Below are 24041 nucleotides of genomic sequence, written 5' to 3'. Positions count from 1 at the left end.
CAGGGGTCCCTCCTAATTGACAGGGTCAGTCCTAATTGAGAGTGGGCTCTTCTCATTGACAAGGGGCACTCCTCACTAACGGGGGCTCTCCTCATTGACAAAGGGCACTCCTAGTTGACAGCGGGCACTCCTCATTGACAGGGGGCACTCCTCATTGACAGGGGGTACTCCTCATTGACAGCGGGCACTCCTCAATGACAAAGGCCACTCCTCATTGACAGAGGGCACTCCTCATTGACAGCGGGGAATCCTCATTGACAGCGGGCACTCCTCGTTAACAGGGGACACCCCTCATTGACAGGGGGCAGTCCACATTGACGGGGGAACTCATAGTTGACAGCGCGCCCTGCTCATTGTGAGGGGGCACTCCGCATTGACAGGGGGCGAAACCCATTGCCAGGGGGCACTCCACATTGACAGTGGGCACTCCTCATTGACAGGGGGCACTCCTTATAGATAGGGGGCACTCCTCATTGACAGGGGCCACTCCTCATTGAGAGCGGGCACTCCTCATTGACAGGGGGTACTCCTCATTGACAGGGGGCACTCCTCATTGACAAAGGCCACTCCTCATTGACAGCGGGGAATCCTCATTGACAGCGGGCACTCCTCGTTAACAGGGGACACCCATCATTGACAGGGGGCAGTCCACATTGACGGGGGCTCTCATAGTTGACAGCGCGCCCTCCTCATTGTCAGGGGGCACTCCGCATTGACAGGGGGCGAAACCCATTGCCAGGGGGAACTCCTCATTGACAGTGGGCACTCCTCATTGACAGGGGCCACTCCTCATTGAGAGCGGGCACTCCTCATTGACAGGGGGCACTCCTCATTGACAGGGGGCACGCCTCATTGACAGCGGGCACATTTCATTGGCAGGGTGCACTCCTCATTGACGGTGGGGGAACTCCTTATTGACGGGGCACTCCTCATTGACAGCGGCACTCCTCATTGACAGCGGGCACTTCTCATTAACGGGGGCGCTACTCATTGACGGGCGGGTGTGCATCCTTTTTGACGGGGGGCACTCCTCATTGACAGGGAGTACTCTTCAGAGACTGGGGGCCCCTCCTGATTGACAGGGGTCACTCTGCATTGACAGGGGGCACTTCTCATTGACAGTGGGCACTCTTCATTGACGGGGGGGGGGTCACACCTTATTGACGGGGTGGGGCACTCCTCATTAACGGGGGGCACTCGTCATTGACAGGGGGCTCACCTCATTGACAGACGGCACTCCTCATTGGAGTGGGCACTCTTCATTGACAGGGGGCACTGCTCATTGACCGGGAGCATTCGTCATTGACGGGGGGAACTCCTCATTGACAGAAGGCACTCATCATTTACAGAGGGCACTCATCATTGACAGGGGTCACTCCTCATTGACAGAGACCACTCCTCATTGTCAGTGGGCACTCCTCATTGTCAGGGGGCACACCGCATTTACAGGAGGCCCTCCTCATTGACAGGGGGCACTCCTCATTGACAGCGGGCACTTCTCATTGACAGGGGGCACTCTTCATTGACAGCGGGCACTTCTCATTGATAGGGGGCACTCCTCATTGACGGTAGGGGGGCACTCCTTATTGACGGGGGGCACTCCTCATTGACAGGGGGGACTCTTCAGAGACGGGGGGGGCACTCCTTATTGACAGAGCGCACTCCTCATTGACAGCGGGCACTTCTCATTAACAGGGGGCGCTACTCATTGACGGGCGGGTGTGCATCCTTATTGACGGGTGCACTCCTCATTGAAAGGGAGTACAATTCAGAGACTGGGGGGCCCTCCTGATTGACAGGGGGCACTCCTCATTGACAGGGGGCACTTCTCATTGACAGGGGGCTCTCTTCATTGACGGGGGGGGGGGGGTCACACCTTGTTGACGGGGTGGGGCACTCCTCATTAACGGGGGGCACTCGTCATTGACTGGGGGCTCACCTCATTGACAGGGGGCACTCCTCATTGGCGTGGGCACTCTTCATTGACAGGGGGCACTGCTCATTGACCGGGAGCATTCGTCATTGACGGGGGGCACTCCTCATCGACAGGGGTCACTCCTCATTGACAGAGGCCACTCCTCATTGTCAGCGGGCACTCCTCATTGTCAGGGGGCACTCCGCATTTACAGGGGGCACTCCTCATTGACACCGGGCACTTCTCATTGACAGGGGGCACTCCTCCTTGACGGAAGGGGGGCACTCCTTATTGACGGGGGGCACTCCTTATTGACAGCGGGGACTTCTCATTAACAGGGGGCGCTACTCATTGAAGGGGGGTGCATCCTTATTGACGGGAGGCAGTCCTCATTGACAGGGGGCACTCATCATAGACGGGGGGGAACGCCTCATTGATTGTGGGCACTTCTCAATGACAGGAGGCACATCTCATTGACGGGGAGGGGGGACACTCCTTATTGAAGGGGGGGCACACCTCATTAATGGGGGGCACTCATCATTGACAGGGGATCTCCTCATTGACAGGGGGCACGCCTCATTGGCGTGGGAACTCTTCATTGACAGGGGGCACTGCTTATTGACCCGGGGCATTCGTCATTGACGGGGGGCACTCCTCATTGTCAGGGGGCACTCCTCATTGTCAGGGGGCACTCCTAATTGACGGTGGGGCACTCCTCATTGACAGAGTTACTCCTCATTGACAGGGGGCTCTCGTCATTGACAGGGGGCACTCCTCATTGACGGCGGCACTCCTCATTGACGGGGGGCACTCCTCATTGACGGGGGGTACTCCTCATTGACAGGGGGCACAAGTAATTGACGGTGGGGCACTCCTCATTTACAGAGTTACTCCTCATTGACATGGGGCTCTCGTCATTGACAGGGGGCACTCCTCATTGACAGTGGGCACTTCTCATTGTCAGGAGGCACTCCTCATTGACGGGGAGGGGGGACACTCCTTATTGAAGGGGGGGCGCTCCTCATTAATGGGGGGCACTCATCATTGACAGGGGCTCTCCCCATTGACAGGGGGCACGCCTCATTGGCGTGGGCACTCTTCATTGAGAGGGGGCACTGCTTATTGACCCGGGGCATTCGTCATTGACGGGGGGCCCTCCTCATTGTCAGGGGGCACTCCTCACTGTCAGGGGGCACTCCTAATTGACGGTGGGGCAATCCTCATTGACAGAGTTACTCCTCATTGACATGGGGCTCTCTTCATTGACAGGGGGAACTCCTCATTGACGAGGGCACTCTTCATTGACGGGGGGCACTCCTCATTGTCAGGGGGCACTTCGCAAGGTCAGGGGGCACTCCTCAGTGACGGTGGGGCACTCCTCATTCACAGAGTTACTCCTCATTGACAGGGGGCTCTCGTCATTGACAGGGGGCACTCATCATTTACGGGGGCACTGGTCATTGACAGGGGGCTCTCCTCATTGACAGGGGGCACTCCTCACTGACAGGGGGCACTCCTCATTGACAGCGGGGACTTCTCATTGAAAGGGGGCACTCCTCATTGACAGGAGGCACTCCTCATTGACAGGGGGTACTCCTCATTGACAGGGGGTACTCCTCATTGGCGTGGGGACTCCTCATTGACAGAAGGCTCTCATCATTGACAGAGGGCACTCATCAGTGACAGGGGTCACTCCTCATTAACAGAGATCACTCCTCATGGACAGGCCAAACTCTTTGAAAAGGGGCACTCGTCATTGACGGGGGCACTCCTCATTGACAGAGGGCACTCCTCATTGACAGAGGGCACTCCTCATTGACAGCGGGGAATCCTCATTGACAGCGGGCACTCCTCGTTGACAGGGGACACCCCTCATTGACAGGGGGCAGTCCACATTGACGGGGGCACTCATAGTTGACAGCGCGCACTCCTCATTGTCAGGGGGCACTCCGCATTGACAGGGGGAGAAACCCATTGACAGAGGGCACTCCTCATTGACAGTGGGCACTCCTCATTGACAGGGGGCACTCCTTATAGACAGTGGGCACTCCTCATTGACAGGGGGCACTCCTCTTTGACGGCGTGGGGCACTCCTTATTGACGGGGTCACTCCTCTTTGACCGAGGTCACACTTCAGTGACGGGGGGGGGATTCCTCATTGACAGAGGGCATTCCTCATTGACAGCGGGCACTTCTCGTTAACAGGGGGACTACTCATTGACCGTAGAAGGGGAAATCCTTATTGACGGGGTGCACTCCTCATTGACAGGGGGCACTCTTCAGAGACGGGGGGGGCACTCCACATTGACAGGGGGCCCTTCTCATTGACAGGTGGCACTCCTCTTTGACGGGGTGGTTCACCCCTTTTTGACGGGGGTTCTCTCCTCATTGACGGGGGGCACTCATCATTGACAGGGGGCACTCCTCATTGACAGCGTGCACTTCTCATTGACAGGGGGCACTCCTCATTGAAGGGGGACACTCCTCATTGACCGGGGGCTCTCCTGATTGACAGCGGGCACTTCTCACTGACAGGAGGCACTCCTCATTGAAGGGGGGGGGGGCACTCCTTATTGTCGGGGGGCACTCCTCATTGACAGGGGGCGCTCTTCAGAGACGGGGGGGCACTCCTCATTGATAGGGGGCACTCTTCAGAGACGGGGGGCACACCTGATTGACAGGGGGCACTCCTCATTAACAGCGAGCACTTCCCATGAACAGTGAGCACTACTCATTGACGGGGGGGTGGGGCGTTGTGCATCCTTCTTGACGGGGGGTACTCCTCATTGACAGGGGCCACTCCTCATTGATAGGGGGCACTCCTCATTGACAGGGGGCACTTCTCATTGACAGGGGGCAATCCTCATTGACGGGGCAGGCATTCCAAATTGACAGGGGTCCCTCCTAATTGACAGGGTCAGTCCTAATTGAGAGTGGGCTCTTCTCATTGACAAGGGGCACTCCTCATTAACGGGGGCTCTCCTCATTGACAAAGGGCACTCCTAGTTGACAGCGGGCACTCCTCATTGACAGGGGGCACTCCTCATTGACAGGGGGTACTCCTCATTGACAGCGGGCACTCCTCAATGACAAAGGCCACTCCTCATTGACAGAGGGCACTCCTCATTGACAGCGGGGAATCCTCATTGACAGCGGGCACTCCTCGTTAACAGGGGACACCCCTCATTGACAGGGGGCAGTCCACATTGACGGGGGAACTCATAGTTGACAGCGCGCCCTGCTCATTGTCAGGGGGCACTCCGCATTGACAGGGGGCGAAACCCATTGCCAGGGGGCACTCCACATTGACAGTGGGCACTCCTCATTGACAGGGGGCACTCCTTATAGATAGGGGGCACTCCTCATTGACAGGGGCCACTCCTCATTGAGAGCGGGCACTCCTCATTGACAGGGGGTACTCCTCATTGACAGGGGGCACTCCTCATTGACAAAGGCCACTCCTCATTGACAGCGGGGAATCCTCATTGACAGCGGGCACTCCTCGTTAACAGGGGACACCCATCATTGACAGGGGGCAGTCCACATTGACGGGGGCTCTCATAGTTGACAGCGCGCCCTCCTCATTGTCAGGGGGCACTCCGCATTGACAGGGGGCGAAACCCATTGCCAGGGGGCACTCCTCATTGACAGTGGGCACTCCTCATTGACAGGGGCCACTCCTCATTGAGAGCGGGCACTCCTCATTGACAGGGGGCACTCCTCATTGACAGGGGGCACGCCTCATTGACAGCGGGCACATTTCATTGGCAGGGTGCACTCCTCATTGACGGTGGGGGAACTCCTTATTGACGGGGCACTCCTCATTGACAGGGGGCACTCCTCATTGACAGCGGGCACTTCTCATTAACGGGGGCGCTACTCATTGACGGGCGGGTGTGCATCCTTTTTGACGGGGGGCACTCCTCATTGACAGGGAGTACTCTTCAGAGACTGGGGGCCCCTCCTGATTGACAGGGGTCACTCTGCATTGACAGGGGGCACTTCTCATTGACAGTGGGCACTCTTCATTGACGGGGGGGGGGTCACACCTTATTGACGGGGTGGGGCACTCCTCATTAACGGGGGGGCACTCGTCATTGACAGGGGGCTCACCTCATTGACAGGGGGCACTCCTCATTGGAGTGGGCACTCTTCATTGACAGGGGGCACTGCTCATTGACCGGGAGCATTCGTCATTGACGGGGGGAACTCCTCATTGACAGAAGGCACTCATCATTTACAGAGGGCACTCATCATTGACAGGGGTCACTCCTCATTGACAGAGACCACTCCTCATTGTCAGTGGGCACTCCTCATTGTCAGGGGGCACTCCGCATTTACAGGAGGCCCTCCTCATTGACAGGGGGCACTCCTCATTGACAGCGGGCACTTCTCATTGACAGGGGGCACTCTTCATTGACAGCGGGCACTTCTCATTGATAGGGGGCACTCCTCATTGACGGTAGGGGGGCACTCCTTATTGACGGGGGGCACTCCTCATTGACAGGGGGGACTCTTCAGAGACGGGGGGGGCACTCCTTATTGACAGAGCGCACTCCTCATTGACAGCGGGCACTTCTCATTAACAGGGGGCGCTACTCATTGACGGGCGGGTGTGCATCCTTATTGACGGGTGCACTCCTCATTGAAAGGGAGTACAATTCAGAGACTGGGGGGCCCTCCTGATTGACAGGGGGCACTCCTCATTGACAGGGGGCACTTCTCATTGACAGGGGGCTCTCTTCATTGACGGGGGGGGGGGCACACCTTGTTGACGGGGTGGGGCACTCCTCATTAACGGGGGGCACTCGTCATTGACTGGGGGCTCACCTCATTGACAGGGGGCACTCCTCATTGGCGTGGGCACTCTTCATTGACAGGGGGCACTGCTCATTGACCGGGAGCATTCGTCATTGACGGGGGGCACTCCTCATCGACAGGGGTCACTCCTCATTGACAGAGGCCACTCCTCATTGTCAGCGGGCACTCCTCATTGTCAGGGGGCACTCCGCATTTACAGGGGGCACTCCTCATTGACACCGGGCACTTCTCATTGACAGGGGGCACTCCTCCTTGACGGAAGGGGGGCACTCCTTATTGACGGGGGGCACTCCTTATTGACAGCGGGGACTTCTCATTAACAGGGGGCGCTACTCATTGAAGGGGGGTGCATCCTTATTGACGGGAGGCAGTCCTCATTGACAGGGGGCACTCATCATAGACGGGGGGGAACGCCTCATTGATTGTGGGCACTTCTCAATGACAGGAGGCACATCTCATTGACGGGGAGGGGGGACACTCCTTATTGAAGGGGGGGCACACCTCATTAATGGGGGGCACTCATCATTGACAGGGGATCTCCTCATTGACAGGGGGCACGCCTCATTGGCGTGGGAACTCTTCATTGACAGGGGGCACTGCTTATTGACCCGGGGCATTCGTCATTGACGGGGGGCACTCCTCATTGTCAGGGGGCACTCCTCATTGTCAGGGGGCACTCCTAATTGACGGTGGGGCACTCCTCATTGACAGAGTTACTCCTCATTGACAGGGGGCTCTCGTCATTGACAGGGGGCACTCCTCATTGACGGCGGCACTCCTCATTGACGGGGGGCACTCCTCATTGACGGGGGGCACTCCTCATTGACAGGGGGCACAAGTAATTGACGGTGGGGCACTCCTCATTTACAGAGTTACTCCTCATTGACATGGGGCTCTCGTCATTGACAGGGGGCACTCCTCATTGACAGTGGGCACTTCTCATTGTCAGGAGGCACTCCTCATTGACGGGGAGGGGGGACACTCCTTATTGAAGGGGGGGCGCTCCTCATTAATGGGGGGCACTCATCATTGACAGGGGCTCTCCTCATTGACAGGGGGCACGCCTCATTGGCGTGGGCACTCTTCATTGAGAGGGGGCACTGCTTATTGACCCGGGGCATTCGTCATTGACGGGGGGCCCTCCTCATTGTCAGGGGGCACTCCTCACTGTCAGGGGGCACTCCTAATTGACGGTGGGGCATTCCTCATTGACAGAGTTACTCCTCATTGACATGGGGCTCTCTTCATTGACAGGGGGCACTCCTCATTGACGAGGGCACTCATCATTGACGGGGGGCACTCCTCATTGTCAGGGGGCACTTCGCAAGGTCAGGGGGCACTCCTCAGTGACGGTGGGGCACTCCTCATTCACAGAGTTACTCCTCATTGACAGGGGGCTCTCGTCATTGACAGGGGGCACTCATCATTTACGGGGGCACTGGTCATTGACAGGGGGCTCTCCTCATTGACAGGGGGCACTCCTCACTGACAGGGGGCACTCCTCATTGACAGCGGGGACTTCTCATTGAAAGGGGGCACTCCTCATTGACAGGAGGCACTCCTCATTGACAGGGGGTACTCCTCATTGACAGGGGGTACTCCTCATTGGCGTGGGGACTCCTCATTGACAGAAGGCTCTCATCATTGACAGAGGGCACTCATCAGTGACAGGGGTCACTCCTCATTAACAGAGATCACTCCTCATGGACAGGCCAAACTCTTTGAAAAGGGGCACTCGTCATTGACGGGGGCACTCCTCATTGACAGAGGGCACTCCTCATTGACAGAGGGCACTCCTCATTGACAGCGGGGAATCCTCATTGACAGCGGGCACTCCTCGTTGACAGGGGACACCCCTCATTGACAGGGGGCAGTCCACATTGACGGGGGCACTCATAGTTGACAGCGCGCACTCCTCATTGTCAGGGGGCACTCCGCATTGACAGGGGGAGAAACCCATTGACAGAGGGCACTCCTCATTGACAGTGGGCACTCCTCATTGACAGGGGGCACTCCTTATAGACAGTGGGCACTCCTCATTGACAGGGGGCACTCCTCTTTGACGGCGTGGGGCACTCCTTATTGACGGGGTCACTCCTCTTTGACCGAGGTCACACTTCAGAGACGGGGGGGGGATTCCTCATTGACAGAGGGCATTCCTCATTGACAGCGGGCACTTCTCGTTAACAGGGGGACTACTCATTGACCGTAGAAGGGGAAATCCTTATTGACGGGGTGCACTCCTCATTGACAGGGGGCACTCTTCAGAGACGGGGGGGGGGCACTCCACATTGACAGGGGGCCCTTCTCATTGACAGGTGGCACTCCTCTTTGACGGGGTGGTTCACCCCTTTTTGACGGGGGTTCTCTCCTCATTGACGGGGGGCACTCATCATTGACAGGGGGCACTCCTCATTGACAGCGTGCACTTCTCATTGACAGGGGGCACTCCTCATTGAAGGGGGACACTCCTCATTGACCGGGGGCTCTCCTGATTGACAGCGGGCACTTCTCACTGACAGGAGGCACTCCTCATTGAAGGGGGGGGGGGGGCACTCCTTATTGTCGGGGGGCACTCCTCATTGACAGGGGGCGCTCTTCAGAGACGGGGGGGCACTCCTCATTGATAGGGGGCACTCTTCAGAGACGGGGGGCACACCTGATTGACAGGGGGCACTCCTCATTAACAGCGAGCACTTCCCATGAACAGTGAGCACTACTCATTGACGGGGGGGTGGGGCGTTGTGCATCCTTCTTGACGGGGGGTACTCCTCATTGACAGGGGCCACTCCTCATTGATAGGGGGCACTCCTCATTGACAGGGGGCACTTCTCATTGACAGGGGGCAATCCTCATTGACGGGGCAGGCATTCCAAATTGACAGGGGTCCCTCCTAATTGACAGGGTCAGTCCTAATTGAGAGTGGGCTCTTCTCATTGACAAGGGGCACTCCTCATTAACGGGGGCTCTCCTCATTGACAAAGGGCACTCCTAGTTGACAGCGGGCACTCCTCATTGACAGGGGGCACTCCTCATTGACAGGGGGTACTCCTCATTGACAGCGGGCACTCCTCAATGACAAAGGCCACTCCTCATTGACAGAGGGCACTCCTCATTGACAGCGGGGAATCCTCATTGACAGCGGGCACTCCTCGTTAACAGGGGACACCCCTCATTGACAGGGGGCAGTCCACATTGACGGGGGAACTCATAGTTGACAGCGCGCCCTGCTCATTGTCAGGGGGCACTCCGCATTGACAGGGGGCGAAACCCATTGCCAGGGGGCACTCCACATTGACAGTGGGCACTCCTCATTGACAGGGGGCACTCCTTATAGATAGGGGGCACTCCTCATTGACAGGGGCCACTCCTCATTGAGAGCGGGCACTCCTCATTGACAGGGGGTACTCCTCATTGACAGGGGGCACTCCTCATTGACAAAGGCCACTCCTCATTGACAGCGGGGAATCCTCATTGACAGCGGGCACTCCTCGTTAACAGGGGACACCCATCATTGACAGGGGGCAGTCCACATTGACGGGGGCTCTCATAGTTGACAGCGCGCCCTCCTCATTGTCAGGGGGCACTCCGCATTGACAGGGGGCGAAACCCATTGCCAGGGGGCACTCCTCATTGACAGTGGGCACTCCTCATTGACAGGGGCCACTCCTCATTGAGAGCGGGCACTCCTCATTGACAGGGGGCACTCCTCATTGACAGGGGGCACGCCTCATTGACAGCGGGCACATTTCATTGGCAGGGTGCACTCCTCATTGACGGTGGGGGAACTCCTTATTGACGGGGCACTCCTCATTGACAGGGGGCACTCCTCATTGACAGCGGGCACTTCTCATTAACGGGGGCGCGACTCATTGACGGGCGGGTGTGCATCCTTTTTGACGGGGGGCACTCCTCATTGACAGGGAGTACTCTTCAGAGACTGGAGGCCCCTCCTGATTGACAGGGGTCACTCTGCATTGACAGGGGGCACTTCTCATTGACAGTGGGCACTCTTCATTGACGGGGGGGGGGTCACACCTTATTGACGGGGTGGGGCACTCCTCATTAACGGGGGGCACTCGTCATTGACAGGGGGCTCACCTCATTGACAGGGGGCACTCCTCATTGGAGTGGGCACTCTTCATTGACAGGGGGCACTGCTCATTGACCGGGAGCATACGTCATTGACGGGGGGAACTCCTCATTGACAGAAGGCACTCATCATTTACAGAGGGCACTCATCATTGACAGGGGTCACTCCTCATTGACAGAGACCACTCCTCATTGTCAGTGGGCACTCCTCATTGTCAGGGGGCACTCCGCATTTACAGGAGGCCCTCCTCATTGACAGGGGGCACTCCTCATTGACAGCGGGCACTTCTCATTGACAGGGGGCACTCTTCATTGACAGCGGGCACTTCTCATTGATAGGGGGCACTCCTCATTGACGGTAGGGGGGCACTCCTTATTGACGGGGGGCACTCCTCATTGACAGGGGGGACTCTTCAGAGACGGGGGGGGCACTCCTTATTGACAGAGCGCACTCCTCATTGACAGCGGGCACTTCTCATTAACAGGGGGCGCTACTCATTGACGGGCGGGTGTGCATCCTTATTGACGGGTGCACTCCTCATTGAAAGGGAGTACAATTCAGAGACTGGGGGGCCCTCCTGATTGACAGGGGGCACTCCTCATTGACAGGGGGCACTTCTCATTGACAGGGGGCTCTCTTCATTGACGGGGGGGGGGGGCACACCTTGTTGACGGGGTGGGGCACTCCTCATTAACGGGGGGCACTCGTCATTGACTGGGGGCTCACCTCATTGACAGGGGGCACTCCTCATTGGCGTGGGCACTCTTCATTGACAGGGGGCACTGCTCATTGACCGGGAGCATTCGTCATTGACGGGGGGCACTCCTCATCGACAGGGGTCACTCCTCATTGACAGAGGCCACTCCTCATTGTCAGCGGGCACTCCTCATTGTCAGGGGGCACTCCGCATTTACAGGGGGCACTCCTCATTGACACCGGGCACTTCTCATTGACAGGGGGCACTCCTCCTTGACGGAAGGGGGGCACTCCTTATTGACGGGGGGCACTCCTTATTGACAGCGGGGACTTCTCATTAACAGGGGGCGCTACTCATTGAAGGGGGGTGCATCCTTATTGACGGGAGGCAGTCCTCATTGACAGGGGGCACTCATCATAGACGGGGGGGAACGCCTCATTGATTGTGGGCACTTCTCAATGACAGGAGGCACATCTCATTGACGGGGAGGGGGGACACTCCTTATTGAAGGGGGGGCACACCTCATTAATGGGGGGCACTCATCATTGACAGGGGATCTCCTCATTGACAGGGGGCACGCCTCATTGGCGTGGGAACTCTTCATTGACAGGGGGCACTGCTTATTGACCCGGGGCATTCGTCATTGACGGGGGGCACTCCTCATTGTCAGGGGGCACTCCTCATTGTCAGGGGGCACTCCTAATTGACGGTGGGGCACTCCTCATTGACAGAGTTACTCCTCATTGACAGGGGGCTCTCGTCATTGACAGGGGGCACTCCTCATTGACGGCGGCACTCCTCATTGACGGGGGGCACTCCTCATTGACGGGGGGCACTCCTCATTGACAGGGGGCACAAGTAATTGACGGTGGGGCACTCCTCATTTACAGAGTTACTCCTCATTGACATGGGGCTCTCGTCATTGACAGGGGGCACTCCTCATTGACAGTGGGCACTTCTCATTGTCAGGAGGCACTCCTCATTGACGGGGAGGGGGGACACTCCTTATTGAAGGGGGGCGCTCCTCATTAATGGGGGGCACTCATCATTGACAGGGGCTCTCCTCATTGACAGGGGGCACGCCTCATTGGCGTGGGCACTCTTCATTGAGAGGGGGCACTGCTTATTGACCCGGGGCATTCGTCATTGACGGGGGGCCCTCCTCATTGTCAGGGGGCACTCCTCACTGTCAGGGGGCACTCCTAATTGACGGTGGGGCAATCCTCATTGACAGAGTTACTCCTCATTGACATGGGGCTCTCTTCATTGACAGGGGGCACTCCTCATTGACGAGGGCACTCTTCATTGACGGGGGGCACTCCTCATTGTCAGGGGGCACTTCGCAAGGTCAGGGGGCACTCCTCATTGACGGTGGGGCACTCCTCATTCACAGAGTTACTCCTCATTGACAGGGGGCTCTCGTCATTGACAGGGGGCACTCATCATTTCCGGGGGCACTGGTCATTGACAGGGGGCTCTCCTCATTGACAGGGGGCACTCCTCACTGACAGGGGGCACTCCTCATTGACAGCGGGGACTTCTCATTGAAAGGGGGCACTCCTCATTGACAGGAGGCACTCCTCATTGACAGGGGGTACTCCTCATTGACAGGGGGTACTCCTCATTGGCGTGGGGACTCCTCATTGACAGAAGGCTCTCATCATTGACAGAGGGCACTCATCAGTGACAGGGGTCACTCCTCATTAACAGAGATCACTCCTCATTGACAGCGGGGAATCCTCATTGACAGCGGGCACTCCTCGTTGACAGGGGACACCCCTCATTGACAGGGGGCAGTCCACATTGACGGGGGCACTCATAGTTGACAGCGCGCACTCCTCATTGTCAGGGGGCACTCCGCATTGACAGGGGGAGAAACCCATTGACAGAGGGCACTCCTCATTGACAGTGGGCACTCCTCATTGACAGGGGGCACTCCTTATAGACAGTGGGCACTCCTCATTGACAGGGGGCACTCCTCATTGACGGCGTGGGGCACTCCTTATTGACGGGGTCACTCCTCTTTGACCGAGGTCACACTTCAGAGACGGGGGGGGGGATTCCTCATTGACAGAGGGCATTCCTCATTGACAGCGGGCACTTCTCGTTAACAGGGGGACTACTCATTGACCGTAGAAGGGGAAATCCTTATTGACGGGGTGCACTCCTCATTGACAGGGGGCACTCTTCAGAGACGGGGGGGGCACTCCACATTGACAGGGGGCCCTTCTCATTGACAGGTGGCACTCCTCTTTGACGGGGTGGTTCACCCCTTTTTGACGGGGGGTTCTCTCCTCATTGACGGGGGGCACTCATCATTGACAGGGGGCACTCCTCATTGACAGCGTGCACTTCTCATTGACAGGGGGCACTCCTCATTGAAGGGGGACACTCCTCATTGACCGGGGGCTCTCCTGATTGACAGCGGGCACTTCTCACTGACAGGAGGCACTCCTCATTGAAGGGGGGGGGGCACTCCTTATTGTCGGGGGGCACTCCTCATTGACAGGGGGCGCTCTTCAGAGACGGGGGGGCACTCCTCATTGATAGGGGGCACTCTTCAGAGACGGGGGGCACACCTGATTGACAGGGGGCACTCCTCATTAACAGCGAGCACTTCCCATGAACAGTGAGCACTACTCATTGACGAGGGGGGGGGGGGCGTTGTGCATCCTTCTTGACGGGGGGTACTCCTCATTGACAGGGGCCACTCCTCATTGATAGGGGGCACTCCTCATTGACAGGGGGCACTTCTCATTGACAGGGGGCAATCCTCATTGACGGGGCAGGCATTCCAAATTGACAGGGGTCCCTCCTAATTGACAGGGTCAGTCCTAATTGAGAGTGGGCTCTTCTCATTGACAAGGGGCACTCCTCATTAACGGGGGCTCTCCTCATTGACAAAGGGCACTCCTAGTTGACAGCGGGCACTCCTCATTGACAGGGGGCACTCCTCATTGACAGGGGGTACTCCTCATTGACAGCGGGCACTCCTCAATGACAAAGGCCACTCCTCATTGACAGAGGGCACTCCTCATTGACAGCGGGGAATCCTCATTGACAGCGGGCACTCCTCGTTAACAGGGGACACCCCTCATTGACAGGGGGCAGTCCACATTGACGGGGGAACTCATAGTTGACAGCGCGCCCTGCTCATTGTCAGGGGGCACTCCGCATTGACAGGGGGCGAAACCCATTGCCAGGGGGCACTCCACATTGACAGTGGGCACTCCTCATTGACAGGGGGCACTCCTTATAGATAGGGGGCACTCCTCATTGACAGGGGCCACTCCTCATTGAGAGCGGGCACTCCTCATTGACAGGGGGCACTCCTCATTGACAGGGGGCACGCCTCATTGACAGCGGGCACATTTCATTGGTAGGGGGCACTCCTCATTGACGGTGGGGGAACTCCTTATTGACGGGGCACTCCTCATTGACAGGGGGCACTCCTCATTGACGGCGGGCACTTCTCATTAACGGGGGCGCTACTCATTGACGGGCGGGTGTGCATCCTTTTTGACGGGGGGGCACTCCTCATTGACAGGGAGTACTCTTCAGAGACTGTGGGCCCCTCCTGATTGACAGGGGTCACTCTGCATTGACAGGGGGCACTTCTCATTGACAGTGGGCACTCTTCATTGACGGGGGGGGGGGGGTCACACCTTATTGACGGGGTGGGGCACTCCTCATTAACGGGGGGCACTCGTCATTGACAGGGGGCTCACCTCATTGACAGGGGGCACTCCTCATTGGAGTGGGCACTCTTCATTGACAGGGGGCACTGCTCATTGACCGGGAGCATTCGTCATTGACGGGGGGAACTCCTCATTGACAGGAGGCACTCATCATTTACAGAGGGCACTCATCATTGACAGGGGTCACTCCTCATTGACAGAGGCCACTCCTCATTGTCAGTGGGCACTCCTCATTGTCAGGGGGTGCTCCGCATTTACAGGAGGCCCTCCTCATTGACAGGGGGCACTCCTCATTGACAGCGGGCACTTCTCATTGACAGGGGGCACTCTTCATTGACAGCGGGCACTTCTCATTGATAGGGGGCACTCCTCATTGACGGTAGGGGGGCACTCCTTATTGACGGGGGGCACTCCTCATTGACAGGGGGGACTCTTCAGAGACGGGGGGGGGCACTCCTTATTAACAGAGCGCACTCCTCATTGACAGCGGGCACTTCTCATTAACAGGGGGCGCTACTCATTGACGGGCGGGTGTGCATCCTTATTGACGGGTGCACTCCTCATTGAAAGGGAGTACAATTCAGAAACTGGGGGGCCCTCCTGATTGACAGGGGGCACTCCTCATTGACAGGGGGCCCTTCTCATTGACAGGGGGCTCTCTTCATTGACGGGGGTGGTCACACCTTGTTGACGGGGTGGGGCACTCCTCATTAACGGGGGGCACTCGTCATTGACTGGGGGCTCACCTCATTGACAGGGGGCACTCCTCATTGGCGTGGGCACTCTTCATTGACAGGGGGCACTGCTCATTGACCGGGAGCATTCGTCATTGACGGGGGGCACTCCTCATTGACAGGGGTCACTCCTCATTGACAGAGGCCACTCCTCATTGTCAGCGGGCACTCCTCATTGTCAGGGGGCACTCCGCATTTACAGGGGGCACTCCTCATTGACACCGGGCACTTCTCATTGACAGGGGGCACTCCTCATTGACGGAAGGGGGGCACTCCTTATTGACGGGGGGCACTCCTTATTGAAAGCGGGGACTTCTCATTAACAGAGGGCGCTACTCATTGAAGGGGGGGTGCATCCTTATTGACGGGAGGCAGTCCTCATTGACAGGGGGCACTCATCATAGACGGGGGGGAACGCCTCATTGATTGTGGGCACTTCTCAATGACAGGAGGCACATCTCATTGACGGGGAGGGGGGACACTCCTTATTGAAGGGGGGGCACACCTCATTAATGGGGGGCACTCATCATTGACAGGGGATCTCCTCATTGACAGGGGGCACGCCTCATTGGCGTGGGAACTCTTCATTGACAGGGGCCACTGCTTATTGACCCGGGGCATTCGTCATTGACGGGGGGCACTCCTCATTGTCAGGGGGCACTCCTCATTGTCAGGGGGCACTCCTAATTGACGGTGGGTCACTACTCATTGACAGAGTTACTCCTCATTGACAGGGGGCTCTCGTCATTGACAGGGGGTACTCCTCATTGACGGGGGCACTCCTCATTGACGGGGGGCACTCCTCATTTTCAGGGGGCACTCCTCAAGGTCAGGGGGCACAAGTAATTGACGGTGGGGCACTCCTCATTTACAGAGTTACTCCTCATTGACATGGGGCTCTCGTCATTGACAGGGGGCACTCCTCATTGACAGTGGGCACTTCTCATTGTCAGGAGGCACTCCTCATTGACGGGGAGGGGGGGCACTCCTTATTGAAGGGGTGGCGCTCCTCATTAATGGGGGGCACTCATCATTGACAGGGGCTCTCCTCATTGACAGGGGGCACGCCTCATTGGCGTGGGCACTCTTCATTGACAGGGGGCACTGCTTATTGACCCGGGGCATTCGTCATTGACGGGGGGCCCTCCTCATTGTCAGGGGGCACTCCTCACTGTCAGGGGGCACTCCTAATTGACGGTGGGGCAATCCTCTTTGACTAGTTACTCCTCATTGACAGGGGGCTCTCCTCATTGACAGGGGGCTCTCGTCATTGACAGGGGGCACTCCTCATTGACGAGGGCACTCTTCATTGACGGGGGGCACTCCTCATTGTCAGGGGGCACTTCGCAAGGTCAGGGGGCACTCCTAATTGACGGTGGGGCACTCCTCATTCACAGAGTTACTCCTCATTGACAGGGGGCTCTCGTCATTGACAGGGGGCACTCATCATTTACGGGGGCACTGGTCATTGACAGGGGGCTCTCCTCATTGACAGGGGGCACTCCTCACTGACAGGGGGCACTCCTCATTGACAGCGGGGACTTCTCATTGAAAGGGGGCACTCCTCATTGACAGGAGGCACTCCTCATTGACAGGGGGTACTCCTCATTGACAAGGGTACTGTTCATTGACAAGGGGGTCTCCTCATTGACAGGGGCCACTCCTCATTGACAGGGGGTACTCCTCATTGGCGTGGGGACTCCTCATTGACAGAAGGCTCTCATCATTGACAGAGGGCACTCATCAGTGACAGGGGTCGCTCCTCATTGACAGAGATCACTCCTCATGAACAGGCCAAACTCTTTGAAAAGGGGCACTCGTCATTGACGGGGGCACTCCTCATTGACGGGAGGCACTCCTCATTGTCAGGGGGCACTCCTCATTGTCAGGGGGCACTCCTAATTGACAGTGGGGCACTCCTCATTTACAGAGGTACTCCTCATTGACAGGGGGCTCTCGTCATTGACAGGGGGCACTCCTCATTGAAAGGGGGCACTCCTCCTTGACACGGGGCACTTCTCATTGACAGGGGGTACTCCTCATTGACAAGGGCACTTCTCACTGACAGGGGGCACTCCTCATTGACGGGGGGGGGGGGGGTGTGCATTCCTTATTGACCGGGGGCACTTCTCAATGACAGGGGGCACTCTTCATTGTCAGGGGGTACTTCTCAGTGACAGGGGGCCCTCCTCATTTACGGCGGGGGGGGGGGGGGTGCACTCCTTATTGACCGGGGGCACTTCTCATTGACAGGGGGCACTGGTCATTGACAGGGGGCACTCCTCATTGACAGGGGGCACTCCTCATTGACAGCGCACTCCTCATTGCAGCGGGGACTCCTCATTGAAAGGGGGCACTCCTCATTGACAGGCGGCTCTCCTCATTGACAAGGGCACTGCTCATTGACAGGGGGCTCTCCTCATTGACAGGGGGCACTCCTCATTGACAAGGGGTACTCCTCATTGGCGTGGGGACTCCACATTGACAGAAGGCTCTCATCATTGACAGAGGGCACTCATCAGTGACAGGGGTCACTCCTCATTGACAGGGGGCACTCCTCATTATCAGTTGGTACTCCGCATTGTCAGGGGGCCCTCCGCATTTACAGGGGGGCCTCCTCATTGACAGGGGGCACTCCTCATTGAAAGGTGACACTCCTCATTGACAGGAAGCACTCCTCATTAACAGGGGGCACTCCTCATTGACAGGGGGCACTCCATATTGTCAGGGGTTACTCCTCAGTGACAGGGGGTACTCCTCATTTCCAGGGGTACTGCTCATTGACAAGCGGCGCTCCTCATTGACAGCGGGCACTTCTCATTGACAGGGGGCACTCCTCATTTACGGGGGGGGGGGGTGGGCGGGTGCACTCCTTATTGACCGGGGGCACTTCTCATTGACAGGGGGTACTCCTCATTGAAAGGGGGCACTCCTCATTGACATCAGGCACTCCTCATTGACAGGGGACCCTCCTCATTGACAGGAAGCACTCCTCATTAGCAGGGGGAACTCCTTCTTGACACCAGTCACTCCTCATGGACAGGGCCATCTCATTGAAAAGGGGCACTTCTCATTGACATCGGGTACTCTTCATAGAAGGGTGGCACTACTCATTGACAGGGGGCACTACTCATTGACGGGTGGGGGCACTCCTCATTGACAGGGGGCACACTTTATAGACGGGGGGGGAGCTCCTCATTGACAGGGGACACACGTCATTGACAGGGGACACTCATCATTGACAGGGGGCACTCCTCATTTACAGGGTCACGCCTCATTTCCAGGGTTACTCCTCATTGACGTGGGGCACTTCTCATTGACGGGGCACTACCCATTGACAGAGGGCACACATTGTTGTTAGCGGGCACTCCTCATTGACATGGGGCCCTCCGCATTGACTGGGGGCAAAACCCATTGACAGGGTGCACTCCTTGTTGACAGGGGGCAGTCCAAATTGACAGGGGACACTCATAGTTGATAGCGGGCTCTCCTCATTGACGGGGGGTCTCCGCATTGACAGGGGGCAATACAAATTGACACGGGGTACTCCTCGTTGACAGGGGGCACTCCAAATTGACAGGGGGCACTCCTCATTTACAGTAGGTACTCCACATTGACAGGGGCACTGCTTATTGACAGCGGGCACTTCTCATTGACAGAGGGCACTCCTCATTGACGGGTGGGGGTGCACTCCTTATTGACCGGGGGCACTTCTTATTGACAGGGGCACTCCTCATTGACAGGGGGTACTCCTCATTGAAAGGGGGCACTCCTCATTGACAGGGGGTCTCCACATTGACAGGGGGCACTCCTCATTGACAGAGGGTACTCCGCATTGGCGTGGGCATTCCTCATTGACGGGGGTCCACTTTATAGACGGGGTAAGCTCGTCATTGACACGGGACAGTCCTCATTGACAGGGGTCATTCGTCACTGACGAGGGGCACTGCTCAATGATGGCGGGGACTCGAAATTTACAGCGGTCACTCCTCATTGACAGTGGGGCACTCCTCATTTATAGGGTTTCTCCTCATTGACAGGGGGCTCTCCTCATTGACAGGTGACACTCCTCATTGACAGGGGACTCTGCTCAGGGACAGAAGGCACTCCGAGTTGACAGCGTGCACTCCTCATTGACAGGGGGCACTCCTCATTGACAGGGGGCACTCCTCATTGACAGGGGGCACTCCTCATTGACAGGGGGCACTCCTCATTGACAGAGGGCACACCTCATTGACAGCGGGAACTCCTCATTGACAGCGGCCCCTCCTCGTTGACAGGGGACACAACTCATTGACGGGGGCAGTCCACATTGACGGGGGCAGTCATAGGTGATAGCGGGCACTCCTCATTGACAGGGGGCACTCAGCATTGACCGGGGGCAAAACGCATTGACAGGGGGCACTCCTCATTGACAGAAGGCACTCGTCATTGACAGGGGCAATCCTCATTGACAGGAGGCACTCCTCATTGACGGTGGGCACTCCTCATTGAAAGAAGTGACTCATCATTTACAGAGGGCACTCATCATTGACAGGGGTCACTCCTCATTGACAGAGGCCACTCCTCATTGTCAGCGGGCACTCCTCATTGTCAGGGGGCACTCCGCATTTACAGGGGGCCCTCCTAATTGACAGGGGGCACTCCTCTTTGACAGCGGGCACTTCTCATTGACAGGGGGCACTCCTCATTGACGCTGGGGGGCACTCCCTATTGACGGGAGACACTCCTCATTGACAGGGGGCACTCTTCAGAGACGGGGGAGCACTCCTTTTTGACAGGGGGCACTCCTCATTGACAGCGGGCACTTCTCATTAACAGGGGGCGCTACTCATTAACGGGGGGGTGCATCCTTATTGACGAGAGGCACTCCTCATTGACAGGGGGCACTCTTCATAGACGGGGGGGGACGCCTCATTGACAGTGGTCACTTCTCATTGACAGGAGGCACTACTCATTGACGGCGAGGGGGGACACTCCTTATTGAATGGGGGCACACCTCATTAATGGGGGGCACTCATCATTGACAGGGGCTCTCCTCATTGACAGGGGGCACGCCTTATTGGCGTGGGAACTCATCATTGACAGGGGGCACTGCTTATTGACCCGGGGCATTCGTCATTGACGGGGGGCACTCCTCATTGTCAGCGGGCACTCCTCATTGTCAGGGGGCACTCCTAATTGACGCTGGGGCACTCCTCATTGACAGAGTTACTCCTCATTGACAGGGGGCTCTCGTCATTGACAGGGGGCACTCCTCATTGACGGGGCCACTCCTCATTGACGGGGGGCACTCCTCATTGACGGGGGGCACTCCTCATTGACAGGGGGCACTCCTCATTGACAGGGGGCACTCCTCATTGACAGCGGGAACTCCTCATTGACAGGGGGTACTCCTCATTGACAAGGGCACTGCTCATTGACAGGGGGCACTCCTCATTGACAGCGGCACTTCTCATTGACAGGGGGCACTCTTCATAGACGGGGGGGGGTGACGCCTCATTGACAGTGGGCACTTCTCATTTCAGGAGGCCCTCCTCATTGACGGGGAATGGGGACACTCCTTATTGAAGGGGGGGCACTCCTCAATAATGGGGGGCACTCATCATTGACAGGGGCTCTCCTCATTGACAGGGGGCACGCCTCATTGGCGTGGGCACTCTTCATTGACAGGGGGCACTGCTTATTGACCCGGGGCATTCGTCATTGACGGGGGGCCCTCCTCATTGTCAGGGGGCACTCCTCATTGTCAGGGGGCACTCCTAATTGACGGTTGGGCAATCCTCATTGACAGAGTTACTCCTCATTGACAAGGGGTACTCGTCATTGACATGGGGCACTCCTCATTGACGAGGGCACTCCTCATTGACGGGGGGCACTCCTCATTGTCAGGGGGCACTCCTCAAGGTCAGAGGGCACTCCTAATTGACGGTGGGGCACTCCTCATTGACAGAGTTACTCCTCATTGACAGGGGGCTCTCGTCATTGACAGGGGGCACTCCTCATTGACGAGTGCACTCCTTATTGACAGGGGGCTCTCGTCAATGACAGGGTGCACTCCTCATTGACAGAGGGCTCTCCTCATTGACAGCGGGTACTCCTCATTGACAAGGGCACTGCTCATTGACAGGGGGGTCTCCTCATTGACAGGGGGCACTCCTCATTGACAAGGGGTACTCCTCATTGGCGTGGGGACTCCTCATTGACAGAAGGCTCTCATCATTGACAGAGGGCACTCATCAGTGACAGGAGTCACTCCTCATTGTCAGTGATCACTCGTCATTATCAGTTGGCACTCCGCATTTACAGGGGGCCCTCCTCATTGACAGGGGGCAGTCCTCATTGAAAGGGGACACTCCTCATTGACAGGAAGCACTCCTCATTAACAGGGGGCACTCCTCATTGACAGCAGGTACTCCTCATGGACAGGGCAAACTCATTGAAAAGGGACACTCCTCATTGACGGGGGGCACTCCTCATTGTCAGGGGGCACTCCTCATTGACAGGGGGCACTACTAATTGACGGTGGGGCACTCCTCATTTACAGAGTTACTCCTCATTGACAGGGGCTCTTGTCATTGACAGGGGGCACTCCTCGTTGACAGGGGGCACTCCTCATTGACAGGGGGCACTCCTCATTGACAGCGGGCACTCCTCATTGAAAGGGGGCACTCCTCTTTGACAGGGGGCACTCCTCATTGACGGGGGTACTCCTCATTGACAAGGGCACTTCTCATTGACAGGGGGCACTCCTCATTGGCGGGGGGGGTGTGCATTCCTTATCGACCGGGGGCACTTCTCATTGACAGGGGGCACTCCTCATTGTCAGGGGGTACTCCTCAGTGACAGGGGGTACTCCTCATTTACAGGGGAACTGCTCATTGACAAGCGGCACTCCACATTGATAGAGTTACTCTTCATTGACAGGGGGCTCTCGTCATTGACAGGGGGCAATCCTCATTGACGAGGGCACTCCTCATTGACGGGGGGCTCTCCTCATTGTCAGGGGGCACACCACATTGACAGGGGGTACTCCTCATTGACGGTGGGGAACTCCTCATTGACAGAGTTACTCCTCATTGACAGGGGGCTCTCGTCATTGACAGGGGGCACTCCTCATTGACGGGGGCACTCCTCATTGACGGGGGGCACTCCTCATTGACAAGGGGCACTCCTCATTGACAGGGGGCACTCCTCATTGACAGCGGGGACTCCTCATTGAAAGGGGGCACTCCTCATTGACAGGGGGCACTCCTCATTGACAGCGGCACTTCTCATTGACAGGGGGCACTCTTCATAGACGGGGGGGGGAACGCCTCATTGACAGTGGGCACTTCTCATTTCAGGAGGCTCCGCTCATTGACGGGGAGGGGGGAACACTCCTTTTTGAAGGGGGGGCACTCCTCTTTAATGGGGGGCACTCATCATTGACAGGGGCTCTCCTCATTAACAGGGGGCACGCCTCATTGGCGTGGGCACTCTTCATTGACAGGGGGCACTGCTCATTGACCCGGGCCATTCGAAATTGAAGGGGGGCCCTCCTCATTGTCAGGGGGCACTCCTCATTGTCAGGGGGCACGCCTAATTGACGTTTGGGCAATCCTCATTGACAGAGTTACTCCTCATTGACAGGGGGTTCTCGTCATTGACATGGGGCACTCCTCATTGACGAGGGCACTCCTCATTGACGGGGGGTACTCCTCATTGTCAGGGGGCACTCCTCAAGGTCAGGGGGCACTCCTAATTGACGGTGGGGCACTCCTCATTGACAGAGTTACTCCTCATTGACAGGGGGCTCTCGTCATTGACAGGGGGCACTCCTCATTGACGAGTGCACTCCTCATTGACAGGGGGCTCTTGTCATTGACAGGGGGCACTCCTCATTGACGGGGGCACTGGTCATTGACAGGGGGCACTCCTCATTGACAGGGGGCACTCCTCATTGACAGGGGCACTCCTCATTGCAGTGGGGTCTCCTCATTGAAAGCGGGCACTCCTCATTGACAGGGGGCTCTCCTCATTGACAGCGGGTACTCCTCATTGACAAGGGCACTGCTCATTGACAGGGGGGTCTCCTCATTGA

Source organism: Mustelus asterias, unplaced genomic scaffold (genome assembly GCF_964213995.1).
Source record: "Mustelus asterias unplaced genomic scaffold, sMusAst1.hap1.1 HAP1_SCAFFOLD_56, whole genome shotgun sequence".
NCBI lineage: Eukaryota > Metazoa > Chordata > Chondrichthyes > Carcharhiniformes > Triakidae > Mustelus > Mustelus asterias.
This window is presented reverse-complemented; position numbering follows the sequence as displayed.